The sequence below is a fragment of the Maylandia zebra genome, linkage group LG16 (genome assembly GCF_041146795.1).
Source record: "Maylandia zebra isolate NMK-2024a linkage group LG16, Mzebra_GT3a, whole genome shotgun sequence".
Taxonomy (NCBI): domain Eukaryota; kingdom Metazoa; phylum Chordata; class Actinopteri; order Cichliformes; family Cichlidae; genus Maylandia; species Maylandia zebra.
The window spans coordinates 33760451-33766450 of NC_135182.1; positions in this window are offsets into that span (position 1 = coordinate 33760451).

Consider the following 6000-nt stretch of genomic DNA (forward strand, 5'->3'; position numbering starts at 1 on the left):
TCCTCAAGGACAATAAATCTTTTACATGTGACCAAAGCTAATGCAGAATTCCTACAGCTCATCTTTATCTGCCTTTTCATTCGTATTTCACAGATAAATCTGACAGCAGGGGCAAGCAGGCCTGCCCTCAGGGTCCTTCTGCATCAGCCAGAGGGATGCTTGAGTGATTAAAAAGTGATTGTCAAAAGTGGAATAGTTCACTGGCTGTGTGAAATGTAATGATCGGCTGTTAGATGGACTAGTGTGCCCCCCCTCCCCGTTCAGGGCCCTTGAATTCGGGCCCCTGGGACACATTGTAAAGATGACACCACATTTTCCTTCACGCACTCTGAGGATGAAAGCGCTGAAGCATGAAGGGCAGGACTGTGAAGAGGAGCTGTAATGAGGAAAGCAGGTGAGGTATTTAGCCAAAGTTTCACAGCTATTAAAGTGCCAACACACTGGACCCTCACGGTGCTGGTGCTTCCGAGGAATCAGCATTTAGAGACAGACGGATGTTTGGCTTATAGAAGTTGTTGATGGTGGAGTAGTAGGGTGGGATTACATTAGCGGGTTTTAAATTAGCAGAATAACCCAGATGTTCTTAGATGTCATATTTATTTATTTACATCAAACTGAACGCTTTTGTTTTACTTTCTCTATCTTAGCTCACAGAAAACGTACGTTATTACGGTTGGTGCTCATATTGTAGGGACTGTAAGTCACAAAGTAGGCGTGCTCTGAAACATACCCTGCTTTATCCTACTGGATACTCATAGCATGAATTGAACATCATGTTATGTTTACTTAAACTTGAAACTAGCGATTGAGATCGTAAGCATATCACGAAAACGTCTCCTGAGGCCATGAAACAAGAGACCCGAGGGTTATTTTCCCAAAGACCTCTTACCACTACAAGAGTCCCCCCGCTGTCCATCTCTTACATACAGTCTATGGTTCCTCATCTACGTAACACGTGTGGTTATTTTTACACCGTATTACGTCTATTCTACCTTCTTTTTCTGCTAGAGTTTCATTAGTAAAATGGGAACAGCTGACCAGGATATGTCTTTGAGCAACTGCTTTCTTTCATCTGAGCAATATCTAAAATTACAAACATCCCATGTCAGAGTGATGCAGAAAGAATCACTCCTAGGCTGGATGATTATTATGAGGCTGTTTTAAAAGCTTCCTGAAATCCTGAGTTAATACAAAACACGTCAGATAAAGTACTGTCAGGAGCTAGAAAGAGTGCCCTACTAAAATCTTTCTCCTCACATCATAACTTGAAGACCTCGTAGTAACATGTTATCCCAGTAGAGCCTGCGGGCTTATTAGTGGTTCCTTGTTTCTGAAAGTAGGATGGGAGGCAGAGGCTCTCCTGTGGACCCAGCTCCCAGTTTGGATTTAGGAGACAGGCGCCCTCTCTACTTTTAAGATTAGGCTTCAAAGGTTCCTGAGTGATAACTCTTATAGACAAAAGTATTATGTTACAACTCTTAGTCTTTGAATTCTGGTGATTTTCAGTCCCATTGCCACATGTGCATAAAGTCAAGCACCTGGCTAGGCAGCGCGCCTTTACAAGCATTAGTGAAAGAAGGGGTTGTTTTAAGCAGCTCGCTGAATTGGAGTGTGGCACCATAATAGCATGCCACCATTACAATAAGTCACTTTATGAAATTTCTTCCCTTGTAGATAGATCAACTGTAAGTCATACTATTGCAAAGTCAAAGGGTTTAAGGACCACAAAACCTCAGCCACAAAGTGGCAGAGCACATATTGTTACAGAGTCATCAAGTGCTGAGCCACATGATGCTTAAAAGTCTCCTGCTGACTCAATAACTGCACAGATCCAAACCTCTGACATTAACATCAGCACAGAAAACTGTGCCGCAGGAGCTTCGTGGGATTGTTTTTTCATGACCGAGGAGCTTCTGTAGGAGTAACATGTGGGCTGCTCACCAGTTTTGTGTATAAGCCTTGGACCAGGTGACCCTGAACCACCCATTAGTTAGGCTGCAATAGGCTCCAACTGCGAGGGAACTTCCCATCATGCACTGAGCGCTTTTTCTCCACTTCCATCTTTTCACTCCCCGTGTGTGATTGTTGGAGCATTCCCTCTAATATTAAACAGTAATTAATACAAAAAGAAATAAAAAAGGACAGGGAAAAAGGAATGCTCCTAAAGCAAATAAAAATGTAAACATTTCAAGACAGAAGCTTGACATTTATGTCTTTATGTGATGTATAAAGTCATCCCCAAGCCTGACTCAGTGCATGCTATAGCTTACTTTCCCCCCTCTTTCCACTTCTTTCAAAATGAGACGTCCAAGCTGTTGTTGCAGGAAAGAATTTCTTTTATGTTGTTGTTTTTTTGTATAAATTTTGATCTACGTTTTTTAGCTACATGTAAAGTACGATTGACTGTATGTCAAACAATCCTGAATTGGATAAACAAGTAAGAAAACGGATGGATGTCAAACAAAAAGGCCACTTTCAGAACGTGTCCGTCTTTTCTGTTCTCCCTGATTTGTGACCTTTGGACAGAGCTGTTGCAGAGCGTCTTTCACACAAACACCTGCATTATTCCAGCAGGATGTGATGTACTGATTGTATTTACAAGCGCACAACCCAGACTCCACAGTTACACTAACATGATAAACACACCTGCCGGCTGATGGCAGAATGGCCTCACAGTGTTTGTCAGTGTAAGACTGCCGGATGTTAAATCAATAAACTACCTCAGTGCAAAAAAGAGAAGACGTCCGATCCAGCCCACAGAGTGGAAGAATGTTACTCATTCTGGCCACTAAAATTTTCCGCTTGGCTGAATCATATCTCATCCGAATGGTATTCTGAGCTGTTTTTGATGATCTCCAAGTGCAATCATTTGAAAATGCAGCACGGCATCACTTAATGGGGATAAGCCAGATCCTTATGTATTTTGAAGAAAGTTCATAAATAACGACACAAAGTGAGAATTTCACATTTTAACAAAACAAGCTCAGATTCTTCATTGTGGCTGTCACACAGTGTTTAGTTTATTTTATAAAGATTTTTAAGCTCTTAAAGAGACATAATTATCATTATTTAATGATATTTCTACAGATAATATTATCCCACTTATGCTTGTTTAATTTATATGGAAGATTGTTTGTATTCATCTGATTTAATTTGGCACACATTTCATCTGTTTTTAATATGCACTGTATAACTTTTTAGTGCTTTTAGTCCTTTTTATCTCAATATTTAGGTTACAGTGGAACCTTGGAGATGATGTCACTGAAGACAAAATGTGAAAAAATAAAGTAAAACACACACAGGACACCAAAAAGGGGAAAGAATTAGTTAACTAATACCACTAGAGGGACCCAGGGGTCACCGAACAGCAGAGTGGTAACAAAGGTGACTTATCAGTACGACTACAAAAGGTCACTGGCTCATTTATACTCTTCTTCTCTGTTTTATCGAATCTTGTTCTTCACAGGCAAATATTCAAGGCTTTTGGGTGCATTTGCATTGTCCAGCAGGTGCACCGCACACAAATGCGACTCACATGACTCGTGTAACACTGGAACACTTCCCTAACAGAATAAGCTATCGAGCAGGACGGTTTCTCTGACGCGGCATTATTTATGCTCCACACATCTCGTTCCATGCACAGAGAAGTGCCGTGAATGACGTTTCCACGTGAAGGTTTGAATCTCACCGGTCTAACAGAACAACTGGGGACTTCATTTTAATTGACTGTGACCAAAATTCCCACAACAGAAATTCAGCTACACATCATCCATAAGCTGTCATAACCGGGCTGCTTTGTAATGGTTTCCTATGGGCTCCATTACTGGCACTAGAATTGCCTGAGCAAAAGAAAAATGGGTGTGTTGTTGACTCCCTTCGCCTGTTTTACACATCTAACTACACCTGGAGCGGCATCTGCGGACTGCTGAGAGGAAAGCCGAGCACCATCATTACATGGTGTGCTACAGCCTGATAATGGGGCCATAATGCTGCACTGTAAGACAGAAAGGGTTGGCTGTGTGCTGGACCAAAGCAAAGCTCATCTGTTGGACAGTGAAGTAAGAATTACAAATTTGATTGGGGTTAACACCCAACCAGCATGTCAGTTTCAAGGCTGCTTGTCTGGCCCTGCTCAGTTTGCACTTGTGTTGCAGTGTGTGTCAAAATGACTGTCAGGACCCGGGGTTTCCCAGCAGACCATTACCCTGTAATGACATCAGCGATGTTATTCTCGTTGTCTTTGAAAGGTTTTAATGTTCAGGCTTGAACTGTGCATGAAGGCCGCAGTGGAAAATGTAGGTAATGTGTTGCCTTTAAGTAGAGATCAGTGTCACATCTACACAAAATTGCTCCACTGATGGGGCTGCACTTGTCTGGAAAGAAAGAATACACATTTACACGGGATGGAGTAACTTAAAATGCACAGAAAGCCTGAAAATCACTGCATTCTCCAAGCTGCAAACAATTACATGATGATATTTTCCACGAGTGTTTTTGTCATAAATAAGAAATAATTACAAATAAATAAACACAACAGATGACAGATGACAACCGGCCTTATTGCCGTGTTTGGAAACAGCACCTGACACGCTACAGCACGCCGCACCGATCTGCTTCTCACGCCCATCGTCTCATTTACATGATCAAGGCTCTTTTTAACACATCAGCTCGCAGCCTAATGAGCCAGAGTCCAGAAAACACTTCAGCACCGTGTGCAGAAGTATGAGTCCTTTACAAGTCCATTCAGTCTCGTGCCAGTGTGCCTCTCTGTGGCAACAATGACGACCCTCTTTCTCGTCTTTGCCCCAAAAACAATGGCTCTCAATTACCAGTCAATAACAAATTAGAATTTTAAAAGCTTCCAAGAACAAAGTAGTGGATAAGACTAAGAAAGCCTGAGGTGTGTGACCTGGTGAGAAGTCTGCAGATGTCTGTCGGCACACTCTCTCCTGCTGGCTGGCTGTCTGTTCTTGACATGCAGTGAGAGGAGAAGGAGGAAAAAAAGTCTGAACCACCTCCTCGCTGAAGCCTGTACGCTCAGGGTGCCCCGTGTTCCTCCGTTAATCCCACTTTATCCAAGAGAGGCGGGCTGTCAGGTCTGGGAAGGGCAGAAAGAGACAAAAGCAGGACAAACACATAAGTTTTGTTACATTTTAATGACTGTTTAACAAGTCCTGGTCTGGCCTAACCCCCACAAAAGAGGCTTCAGAGACGATTGTCACAGAATTAAGTGAAAGGGGGGCAAAGGAATACAACTACTTGAGTTAAGATTACATGAGGCTCATTTAAGAGCAAATGCCCCAAGGAAACACACCTGGGGATAAAGGTCTGTGCTAAACACACAGAAAGTTGCTTATAATGACATTTCCTTTATGGGATTACTGTGAACGACTATTAGAAAACTACTACATTAAGAGCCCAGTGAAAAACTGAAAGGGGATCTTTTCACTGTGCATTGTATAAAAGAGGCCATATTACAATATATTCTAATAAGGGGGGAAAAATGAACTCAATCTTTATAAAGAAGTTCTGATGTTTTTATAAGCTCCTTGAGGCGACTGTTGCTGTGATTTTGTGCTATAAATAAATATAGTAAAACTGACTTGAATTGAACCAGGTCTGTTTCTTTCATGTAAAAGTGAATTGAATGTAAAATAAATGTTTTAAAAAAACAGGCTTTTGTCACAGTTTAGCATATCAGTTATATGATGAACGATTAATGAACGGCTTCCTAATGATACATGCCATTTTCCTCTGTTTTAATTAGTTATTTTTTGTTTGAATTATAAATTAAATAATGATAATAATAATAATAAATACTGTATTAGGACTCTGTAGGATTTAAGTAAATTTCATCCAGTTCCAACGTGGGAAATTTGATTAAATCGAAATATATCTCAAACCAAAAACGATGAGTTTGTGAGGTAGGGGGGCTTTCTCTATGTGGTGTCGTTGTATGTAAACATCATTTAGCATTATGTCTAAATATAAAATCATCAT